The sequence below is a fragment of the Lates calcarifer genome, unplaced genomic scaffold (assembly GCF_001640805.2).
Source record: "Lates calcarifer isolate ASB-BC8 unplaced genomic scaffold, TLL_Latcal_v3 _unitig_99_quiver_905, whole genome shotgun sequence".
NCBI lineage: Eukaryota > Metazoa > Chordata > Actinopteri > Centropomidae > Lates > Lates calcarifer.
This window is the reverse complement of record NW_026118145.1, coordinates 1-12,500: the sequence shown is the minus strand read 5'-3', so window position 1 is coordinate 12,500 and position 12,500 is coordinate 1. Positions and strand designations below refer to the sequence as shown.

Sequence of the window (12,500 nt, the reverse complement as noted above, 5' to 3'; positions counted from 1 at the left end):
TGTTTATAAAAAATAGTCTTAGCGCGGCGGCCGTGCAAAGACACAGAATAGTCGGCCATGACAATGCACCTTCAATACACAGCAAACAGACAGAGAGGGGAGGATGTAAAAGTCTGTGCGCGTGTCTGTGAGAGCGCCGCGCGGCGGCCAAAACACAGATTAAATAAGAAAAATGAGTCTTACTTTTTCGTAGATCTACCTGGGAAAAAAAAACAAACAAAAGTAAGTGTGACTGACGTCTCAGCCTTTAACAGTTTGGTAATTCTCCAACCTTGAAATTCGTTTTGATATCTCTATATTATTATAGGCGTATAAACTTTAAAAACATTATTTTAAAAAGGACATATGCTGCAATGGTTTATATTCCAGGAGTGCAGTTAAATTAAAAATGTCACTCTAGATAACCACGTTATACAGTTAATGAGCCTAACAACAACCAGCACACCTGACGGTAATTAGCGCTAAGGCTACGCTAACTCGTGGCTACTTCAACGGCATCACTTTTCTTGAGGAGTTTTAAGGGGCGAGATCCTGGTGTCTTTTCCACACAGCTTACAAGAGGGCGACGTTCTGTTATTGATAAAACAGCAGCAAAACAAGCATTTTAGCTGAGTACTTTGTCACAAATGTTCAGTTGGATTACACTGCAGCAGCTGTTCGCCGTTGTCTGATAGGTCTACCTGCTCAATACAAACCGGAGAGGCCTCGTTTCATTTGTTTGATTGCCTCGGCTGTTGCCAGACCAACAGTATCACTTAATTAAACCACCACACACTCTCACATTATATCCACGTAAAATAAAACAAACAAACAAATCACCCTCCTTTGCACCAAAGCCTACTTGAACCAAAACGGTGCGCACGCTTTAGGCTGCGGGGCCTGTCGCTTTGCTCACATTGCTGCGTTAGTGCGGTTACAAGAAACCCAAAATGTCGTTTCCAAGCGCATTTTCACTTTCTAACTTATATGAAATCATAACTAATAAGGGTTTGTAGTGTTATGGGTTAACTCCTTCCCTCTGAGCGACCACACCGACTTCCATTGTTAGACTTCATTAAAACTAGACATTATAAGGTGCCTGCGTTCCCACAGTGCACTAAGGTAAAACATGTTACTCTACATAAATACAAGAAGTTACAAACTCTACAGACCCAGCACGCGCCGACACACCTGACAGCACCTGCGGCTAACTTTACAAACCTTTCTCGGTGACTTTCCGGGCTCCTCCTGTCGTTGGACGTGATCGTCCCGGTGTCTCCTAACTTCTCCACACTTTTAGAGATAGGCAGTTCCGCTGTTAAGCCCCCGGGGGTTTAAATTTCAGCCCCGCCATAGACCCACCGACAGCGTCTGTGGAGTGGTCCGAGGTGTGCGGCTCTCGGCGTCTGACGTCACTGTCTTATAGTTGGAGGAGGTATGATGTGTTCAAGGATCACGGAGAGTTGGAAAAAACAAAACTTTCCTCCTGCAGAAATGTTTGGCGCCTTAGAAAGCTTTGAAAGATTCTCGGGTAGATCACATTCACCCATTCATACAAACATTCATACAGCACATTCACACACCAATGGCACACCACCTGGGTCAGTTTGAGGTTCACTATCTTGTGCAAGGACACTTAGGCACACAGACTTGAGGAGCCTGGGTTTTACCACTGACCTTACAATTAGAGGGTGACCCGCACTACCTCTTGATTCACAGCTGTCCATGAAAGTTCATCATTAAAGCAGATTGATCACAACTGAATGTCTCTTTGCACTTTAACTTTGTCACTTTGTTACTTCTGTGCCTTTCTATATTATATTTTTTATTTTTCTATTTTCCTATCTTGGTCACCCTTGTTTCTTGCTGCTGTAGACTTAGACTTAGACGGACTTTATTGATCCCTTTGGGATGAAGTTCGTGTTCGCATCTGACCAGGCTGGGACTGGTCCAACACGAACTGATGAAGCCTCTTGGATGAGAGGTGAAACGTCTTCTAGACTACAACTAAGTCCAGTTGCTTTTGATTAAAACTTCCTTGAGATAACTATGACCTGGATGAATGAGAATATTCACAGGCATCTTAATCTTAATCTTAATCTAACATTGTGGTTGTCTCACTTGTAACATTAACACACTGAAAGCAACACGTTAACACTTAACATGCAGAGGACAGATAAGATAAGATGATCCTTTACATTGTTGCAGCAGCATCAGAGACTGAAAAGATTGAAAAAAAAGAGGCATACATATGAGTAAAGGACCAGGTATAAGCAAGATAATATGATAGACATAAGCACAGTCTAAACAGGACAATGTAAATGTTAAAGATGCAGATTTATGAAGGCAAGAAGCTGCTTTGCCTTGTCCAGACTGAACTAATGCTAAACATATGTAAACATACTTGCTATACTTGCTATACTAAAAACTATAACAACACTGTAATGTTCTATATCATATTACTAGATGTTTGTTTAATTGTATCATCTAATCATTTTGTTTTACTAGCTTTTTTTTTTTTTTTTTTTTACCAATTGTAATGTTAAATGTTTTTAGGAATCTCTTATTGATGAGACGGCACCAACAGAGCAGCACAACATGAATTGTTGAAACACCTCTGGTATGAGCAGAAGGTGTAGCTGTGGAGTCCTGATTTTAATAGTAAGACTACCAAATATGTTAGGTGTATGATGATAATCTGGAGTGGTATATAAGGAGACAACCAACCACATTCACATTAACACTGAAAGTTATTTATTTGCTTGAATATATTTATTTAAAAATGTTAGCTGTTAGCTTAGAGGGTTATTAAATAAACAGAATAGGAAACTTTTCATAAATGATCCAGCAACTGAATAATTTAAATTCTATGTAAATGCAGAAATCTATTTTTTAAGTACATTCTATGTATCTTAAAAACACATTTAATAACAAAACAGAGATATACACAGGTGTGTTTACCAAGTGGTGGTTGTTTTCATCTATTGGATGCAAACTAAACTTGTGTGTATTCAGGCCACAGTGCTGGACTTTAATCAGGTTTCCTTTAAGACAACTTGAGTCAGTCAGTCAACTTGGCCAGTTTCCTGCTGAGCCCCGCCCTTTTGATCCACGGCAGCCATGTTCTTCAACCAGTCTTGCTCAGTTATAATAGAAATATGTTCCTCAGTACTGCAAAGTTGTGCAACAAACTTATTGTCAATAAAGTAGGAATGCAAAAACATCTATTGATTGTAGTGTTTCTCACATAATGCAAATGATATACAAATCCATCATGACCTTTATAGTCCAAGAGGCTTTGTTTGTGTATTCAGTTGAAGATGCGAGTGAAATTTGAAGACTCACAGGATGGCCTTTTAAATTTTCCACTTTTCATCATTTCCTGTGCTGCTGAGCAGTTTCATGTCTGTAGGTTGTTATCTCACGGCAAATTGAAGAAGCTTTGGTACAACGTTAGTCAGTCACGGGCTGAAGGTATGAGGTATAAAGATTTATGATGATTGGACAGATGGAGGGTTACAACCCTAATAATAATAATAATAATAATAATAATAATAATAATGATAGAAATAAGACTAAGAATTTCAAATGTAACAGCAGGCGTTGAGCAGTGGGACACACAACATCACAGGTCAGACTCTACAGCTCCGGAGTCAGAAATACCTGCAGGAAGTGACAGAAGAAGAGGAGAGCTACAAAGCACAAAACTACAGGAGGGAGAGATGAAAAGAGGACAGAGAGAGAGAGAGAGATGCACACAGCCTCGACACTCGTGTGCTTGATGGAAGAAACAAAGAGTAATGCAGTGATTTTAAAGTTGCAGTGATTTCATCAGCAGGACAACATGGATTTTACTGTATACTGAGTTTAATTGATGCATTAAGACTGACCAAAACTGCTGGTGGTAGAACAGAAGCAGGTAGAAGCCTGAAATAAGTATGTTCGGATTTAAAGGCCTCATGGGAGTCAGTCAGTCTGATGTCAGTAGGGAGGTTGTTCCAGGGGAAGGGGGCCTGGTAGGAAAAGGCCCTCCAGCCTGCTGACTTCTTTTTAACTCTGGGGACAGACAGGAGCCCTGCACTGTGAGAGGGCAGCCTTAAAGGCTGATCTGATGTGGACAGGGTGCCAATGACAGGAGGCTAATATTGGAGTAATTTTCTGGATTTAGCGAACATTCTTGCTGCAGTATTCTGAACCATTTCAAGACCTTTAGTACAAGCACAGTACTTTCAGATAAAGATATAAACATTTCATGATAGGGTGATTTTCCTAGAAATAGTTGGAGACTAGTGGTTTTTTTTGGTATGTTACTCAAAAGGGGAGAAAATTGTGTATTTGTTGGGGACTATTTTCAGCTGCAGATTTATATGCATTTTACACTGTAGTGAGGACTTCCAGAAGGAGTACAGTGTGTGTGGGATTTAGTCAAAATCAACTACAGTGCCAGGTTCATTGTAATGAAAGGACCCCCACCACACATTGGCTACACAGATAATATTTGTCAGTAGGATTGATTCATTGTTGGGTCTGGTGTTTTCATGGGATCTGTTGACAAAACTAGAAAAAAGAATAAAATACAGAATACCACCAGCTTATAAGAAAAGCCGCTGTCTACACAACCACCAACTGAGATCCAAATAAATAAATAAAAAAGCCAGAGTTTCTATGGTACTGCTTGCAAACTTTAATACATCACTATACAGTTGTCTGAACTCAACAAAATGAAACCATTAAAAAATGAAAAATCATAAGTACAATACACACTCAGCATTTTGTACAGATATGCCCCAAGCATCCACGTGACTTGTTAGAACTCAAGTTTGTGTTAAATATATACTGTATGTATTTATATATTTCAATATAGTCATGACATCTGTACAGAGGGAATCAGGCTACAAATCATAACTTTATTAGTCATTTTTTAAATATATCAATAACAGGCCACTGTGGAAATGTAGACATCGTACAGTCAAGTCTTGTGTGTAGCCCATTCAAAAGGCTTAAAGCAACATGTTACATGCTTTGGCTGTAAAACAAACTTCTCGCAGTAATAATAATGATAATAATAATAATAATGGTTTAAATCTGAATAATATACACACATACACAGAAAATTGTACATAGCATCATGTGCTTGATATCCTGCTGGATTTTTGCTTTGAGATCTAGCGAGATAACTTCACATTTTCTGTTTCTGCGACTGTTGACAAATGACAAAGAGGGCGAAGGATTGAGCAATAATGTCGCCTCTGAATTCTCGGCGGAGCTGTGCATTTTTTTCAAAAACACCGTAAACACGGCTTTGAGTTTTTACACGTTCAGGCTGATCACCGGCCACTGAAAACACACTCCTCCTCTAAGAACTGTGAAGGCGACATTTTACAAACAGCAGCATGTGTGCAGGGGAGAAAAAGGAGAAAGTAAAGCAAACAAGGCTACATGCTACAGCTACAGCAGCCAGTGGAGAGGACAACACATCCTCCCTCTGTAGCATTAAAGGCAGCGAAACAATGACGATGGTGAAGTAACATTGAGGAAGAGAACAAACTGTCATGAATGCCTGATTGCCACATCTGATACAGGAATACCAGTTTTAAGAGTAGAAAGGAGAAAAAAATGGAAGACAAAGCAAAACATAATTACCCTCATTAATTACCTCTTTTTTTCATCAAATGTTTTTTTCTTTTTTTTTGTTTTAAAACGCAGCAAGTCTTGGCTCATGGTTTTTATCCTCTCCCATCACTCATAGTTTCACAACGGCACAGTGTGCCCTCTCATTCAGAAACACTCTTCAGCATCAAGGTTCTTTGTTCAAGTAAAATACCAGACAGCCAAGGCTCTCTTGTTTATTTCACAGATTATAGCAAGCACAAGGGGTTTTGTCTGACCTGTATTATAATATTAATAATAATAATAATGATAATAACAATAAGAATTTTAATATGTTGAAAGAAAAAAAACAAAAGAACATGATGTTAGAGGTGGGATTATTTAAATAGATGTAAACAAAGACTGTTCTGATTTCCCCAGGAAGCACGATTGGACCCAAAGGTGAGTTTTGCTTTGTTTCACAGTAAATTACAGCACAATCTGTGGCTAAGCAATAAAACCCTTGTTTTTTTTCATCCAGATCTAAAGTATGCAATATAGAGAGAGGAAAGAAGTTCGCAGACAACAGTTGGATGAGCTAAAGTTTTGCCTGCGTGCTGTAATTTGCGTAATATTCTCTCGTCTGTGGGGGCAGCAGTTTCCTTCGTGGGATAAGACGTCAGGAAAACATGGAGTAACAGAAAATAATAATCAAGCAGATTAATCATAATATCAATAAACCTTAAGCATCACACTTACTGTGGCTTGTATTCTGATGTTGTTAAACTCTGCACGTGCAATTTGGAGAGGAAAATCAGAATACAGCAATGGCCGCAGTGTGACAGACTCATGTTTAAGAACTGATAAAAGCTGATCAGAGATCTGCACTTTTAAAGGAGGAAAACACTGTAACACGGTTTTTAGTGGTTTTTTGTGTGTGTCTAGATCTGTGTTGGTTAATGTCTAAAGCATGACACAAGCAGCTCTGTACACAATGGTCTGAGATCATTAAGAACAATTCAAGTAAGGCAACATGTTGACATGAGATGACGGAATGGATGCTGTATGCTTTTTTTCTCCATTTATTCTTTAAATTGCAGTGATGTGGGTTCACCTCCGTCACAGAAAAGCGGAGCATTGTGGGTAAAAGCTCCACTTTCAAACACAGTTCAGCCTCTGTGAGCGTAACACACCTTAAACACACTGAAACACCGAAGCACAAGTTCCATTTTAGTGATGGCCTTTTCTAAATTCTACAGAAAGTGAATGGAACTTTTGTATGTAGAGGCGGCAGCTGTGTTAAGCTTCGACTAAACGCAAACTCCTTCACATACAGCCACCTAAATCTGTCATCCTGTGCCTGGCTGGCTTCTCTACCAAACGGCTACAGCAGTCTGACCCTCCAGAGGTGATTGGTATGTAAACTTTGTCACTCGATGTTCGCTGCATGGTTCAGTGCGAGTGATTGGCGAAGGAAAATACCAGCGAGTATAGTAGACGAAGTGGTGAAGCTGTCGTGGTTGGCAGTTTTACTGACATTCAGTAAGTTCTACTTGAATATTTATGTGTGCGTTTATGTGCGTTGTGTGTTTGTGAATAGAGAGAAATTTTGGCAGAAAGCGTACAACCAGTGACTTCTACTTAAAAAAAGAATCCTCCTGGTCAGTGTATTTATACGTCACCTCTCCTGGACCAGATTGTCCATTCGTTTGTTGTAGTGCAGGATGTTACAGCGATAATATCAGTAGTGCTACAGACAGCCGCAGTTAGCCCAGCAGCCAGGAGAGCTGGGATTTGCACTTTTTCAGTGGAATCCAGCCAATCACCAGTCTGCTTAACATTTTTCAGGCTGATTGAGATGGCAGAGTGGTTATCCAGCAAGTCCCCACCCATGTGGTGGAAGTTTGCTGGAGGCAAAGTGGGGTGGGGGGGTGGAAGAGGGTTCATGGCACTGATTTTTCATCTCATTCAGTCCGTTTCTGCATCCACACCACTGCCACTGAAGTCAAAGCCCTGCTGAGGCCAAGAAGAAAACTTTGACTGCCTCTGGTAAAAGCTCCGTGTTTTTACCTGCGTCCGTGAGAAGATGAGGGTTTCTATGTGACGGAGGGAGCTCCCGTAGGTTTGTGTAACTGGGTGAGCGTGTGTGAGCTCCACCCACTCTTTATCCATCACACTCATCAGCAGGGTCACTGAAGGAAAACAAAGACATGATCAAGTTGCATCCAAACCAGAACTTGCTCATTCTCCTGATCAATGACGCTGTTCTCTCGCAGTTGTGGTTTGATCCGAGGGGGATTATGGGGGGAGGGAAAAAGGAAGGCAGAATGTCGTGGACTTTGGGGCAGCAGGAGCGGTACAGACTTAGAAATGGAGGTAAAGGACAGAAATGCGGACAGTGCTGGGGGCACAGTGCAGCTCTGGACACGAGTACAGAAGATTGGAAATTGTAGGCGCCCCCCCCTCCCCAGACAAGTAATGGATCCTCCTCTACAGCTTGAGGCAGATGAAAAGGTAGAAGAGAAGGAAGGAAAGAGCAGGAAGCAGTGCAGAGGAGTGTCGGGGAACGGTGAGGAGGCACTTACTTGTCCTCTGTGTGCTCAGGGATGCTAGCGGCGGCCAGCGCAGCTCGGTACTGCAGCAGCACACCTCGGACGCTCTTCACAAACCCCTTAGAGAGCGGGAAGAGCGGAAAGCCGATGTCTGGGTAGCCGCTGCCCTCCGGGAGGAAACTCCTGTAGCTCTTTCTCCGTTTCTTTGGTCGCACCGCTGGCTGGCTTCCTGTGGAGCCCGGCCCTCCTCCGCCTACCGTGGCAGAACCTGATTCTGAAGTGCTGCCGCGGACCACAGAGCCAGGGATTGTGGATCCAGCCCTGTCACCCAGAGAGGTGTTGCCCTGGCTGCTGTCAAAGTCTGAGTTCTGGCTCAGCTCCTGCTGAGAGGCCGCTGTAGTAGAGGGACTAAGCCCTGAATCCTCCAGCTCCTCCTCCATAATACTGGTAACTCCTGCTCCTGTGACCCCCTCCTCCCCAGGCTTGCTGGGGCTGCTGTGGGCTACCGCCACGGGGCCCGCTCCCAAAGGCAGCTGCTCGTCCAGAGGCTCCACTGATGAAGGTCGGTCTTTCGAGTGTGAAGCCCTGCAGGACATGTGCGCTGTCTGGCCCCTCTCTGCGGCGTCGTTCAGCTCGAGCCACGCCTCCAGGCGGTGCACAAGCCGCCAGCCATTAGAGACAAAGTGCTCCTGGATCTCCTGTTTGAAGACCTCCACGGGGTTCTGGAGAAGCTGCGTCATAGACTGGACCATTTTGATCAGGGCCATCTCATTGTAACAGCGGCTGTTCTCGTATCCTTCCTGAAGGCCTCGGTCACTGTCGAAACCTGCCTCGTTATAGTAAGGCTCATTGACAAGGATAAGGCCTGCAGAAAAAACACACACGTTTATGTAAAAATATAAGATCAAGACATGGAGGTTAATGTGTCAAAAAGGCTTTTCACACACAGCTCAAAGGTGGTAAGACTTGGATCCTGTCTCTGCCATGTGAGATGAATGATGAATGAAGCCAATTCAAAATAAATCAACAAACAGCACCGGAAGTTTGAGAGTGCTTATTTCACTGTGTGATGGGTGGTTGCTTTGACCAAAATGCCGTCAGGGAATACTGCACTCACTGTGTGGTTAAAGGCACATTTTATCGGTGTTAACTCTGAGACAGTGAAAAGTGAATTAAATTCTGGATTCAATTTGTCTGGCAGGCCAGATTGCAGATAAGTTTAATGGAAGTGGTGTGATGTCTGTGCGTGAGGCAGATATATTTGGTTGAATGACTGTGTGCGACACTGCACTTGGAGCCCTTCTGAGCAAATGAACAGATGAATAAAACATTAATGTGCTGCAGATAAGAGAAGATGTGGGTATGTGTGTGTGTGTGTGTGTGTGCTAACCTTGTATGGAGATGAGGACTTGCAGCAGACTGGACTTGCTGGTCCACCTCTCAGTGCCCTGTGAATCACATCACCACAACTTCATGAGAAAAGCACAGGTACGAGTAAAAACAAACAAAAAAAAAAAAACAAACAAACAAAAAAAAAGGGTGACAGCTTCTGTACATTCTGTAGGAAGTGAAGTTATTTGCAACCTCAGCAGGCTTTGAAAACTGCACTGGATTACAAAAGCTTCATTTTTTTTTTACTGCACTTTAACCTGCACTGTACAACTACAGGTTGTTGCTGTATCGGTCTCAAGTCACTCGCTTAAGTTGTTTAACTCAGCACCCACCTTGCCAATCCAGGTGCCCAGCAGACTGACGCAGACTTTGCCGTTGTCGTAGAGGTTGGGATTGAGGCGGCCGCTGCACTGCGACAGGTAGCGGAACAGCGGCGGCACAGCTGGGTAGATGTTGGGCAGCTGGATGTCAAACAGGAACAGACCGTCCCTCGTAGGGCGTGCGAGTCGGCCCTTTGATCAGAGCTGAGAGCAGGTCCTGTGTCGGAGAAAGCAAAGAAACTTACGACACAATATTTGAGGTATGACGTCAGCGTAAGGTAAAGTAGGTATTTGATGTGCACCACTGAGGTTAATGGTTGGAGAATATGCCGAGATACAAGAATAAAACTTTACAGTCAAATACTGTTAACCTTTAGCTTTACTTTTTACACATCACTATAAAAATTACAGTCTCTGGTTGAACTAGTAGAAGATCCCTGCTGCGTTTTGACATTCTGGGATCCTACAACTTTTGTTCTCCTTCTTGTTTGCTGCCGTTGACCCAGAAAAAACAAAGCACATATGGACTCACAAAGGGTCAATAAGATCTTTGAGCCTGTGAAATAATGTTTAGAAATAATTTCAATGTGTGGCTGTGTATCACCCTCATCTGTGGAAAAAATACTGCATGAGAAATTTTTATATATTATATATTTAATATTTAATTTTATTTAGTTTGAATTTTGTAATCACTTGGTGAAATCAGAGCCAAAATGGTTGTAAATGTGTATGTGGAACCTCAATGTTTACATAATTTGTACAGAATTTATTTTCTACACATCTCTAGCCTTGAACTGCTCGTGCAGACATTTTTCACATATTTACAGTGGATGATACAAAACCACAAGGTTATTTGAACATAAGTTCATCGTCTGAAAATCGATAATTACCCCTTATTAGAGCCCCTAATATTAGTCTTTTAACAATAATCACAGTAAATTCTGATGAGACAAATAATGTTGAGTTGATTATAAATTCTGGATCCTTACTTTTATGCCTTTAAGTGAATCTGCAGATTTTCCAGGGATATATAAAGACTACCAATCAGTGCTGGTGTGTGTTTTTACAGGATAATAATACTAATCTTTAGGTACATGCCTCTTATTGCCATGATATTTATGACCAGAAACCCACCATGCGATCTTCAAATGTTTTGACCATGATGCCGTCTGGCAGTGACGTTGCTAGCAGAGCCATTTCCTTCCTCACTGTGCTGAAGAACTTCTTTGGCCTCTGCTGGCTGAAAACTCCATTTTCTTGAATGAGTGAGTGTCTGGTGACAAAGAGGAGATGGACAAATGGCGAGCTGAACGACAATACAGAAAGAAACTGAAATGTACAAATACATCTAGCTTGTGGTGGGGCAGGGAATTCCATGAAGCTAAAAGACATCAAAACATCAAGTATGATTACAGAATGGAAATGGGAGGCAGCTACTGTCACTCAGAGAAATGGGGAAATGTGGGGTCTTTCTGTGTGGAGCCTGAGTGCACATAAGACATGTCTGCTTGCTGTAAGTCTAGCTCCAATGACAGATGCATTTTAATGACACATTATCATGTCTGTGCTCACAGCTCTGCAGCAAGTCTTAGATTCATATCAGCTCATGCAACACAGAACAGAAACAAATGAGACAAAGATTCAAAGATGGAGAGAAGATGTACAGGAAGATGAAGAAAGAAAAAGAAGGACAGAATAGAAGCAGGAACAGAAGCAAACGAGGAATTAAATCCTCATCTCTCTCACCTGGTGCCCACTCCAGCACAGAGAACACCTCTCCCTTGGCACTGGTGAAAGTGACGCCAGGCTTGCCGCCACTCTGCTGGCACAGTACCGGTGTGTCGCTGAGAAACTCGCTGGGCCACTCTTGTCCACCGACTGGAGTCTGGGGCTCCTGCTGGGGCTTTTCCTCTCCAGCTCTCTCCACCTGAACAGTAACACACCAGCAGGAAATGTCACAATGTTGCACTTATTTACTTGAATGACACTAGAGAATGAATCAACTCTGTCACATTGAAGGTGGATCCTTTTAACACCAACCTCTGTCCCTGCTCCTGCACTCCCCCCTGCCTCCACCACAGCCTCCATCTTCTCCTCTTCCACGATGGCCACGTTATCCAGCGTCTTTCTCAGGTTCTCCTGCAGCTTCTTGATGTCATCTAGGAAGCGTTTCTCCTTGGTGGGTTTCTCAGGGCTGTGGGCGTCACTGAGCTCGCTACGTTAGCGGTGGAGGCTGGTTCGGCGGAGGTCGGAGAGGTCGGAGAGCCGCCAGTCCACAGCTGCTCCACGGTCATGTTCTTCAGGCTCTCCAGGATCTTCAAGGCCTCTTTCAACTCCCTAAAGCCCCGGGAGGCACCGTCTTTACAGGGCTTCTCCGCTCCGTTGACTGCACCTCCAGGAGTGGTTCCTGAGGAGACAGATAACAAGTGTACAACAAATTACTGCAAGTATAGACAGGACACACGTAGAATGTTTTCTGTGATGTGAAGCATCAACTGATGCCTCATTGAGAACCATTTGTCGAATTCAAGATCTCCTTCACTCAGTGTGTTCCTGTCGAGAAAACCTACAGTCAGCGGTATTTGTAAACCAATTTGAACAAGGAGAACAAAAAGAATAATAATAATAATAATAATGACAGCCAAGAATAAGAAATCCAGGGATGGGG

General features: G+C 42.7%; 1 pseudogene; it reads right to left on the bottom strand.

Annotated features, from left to right (window-relative positions):
- Positions 1-4,639: 4,639 nt before the first annotated feature.
- Positions 4,640-12,239, bottom strand: LOC108880992 ((E3-independent) E2 ubiquitin-conjugating enzyme-like; annotated as a pseudogene).
- Between the last annotated feature and the right edge of the window lie 261 nt (positions 12,240-12,500).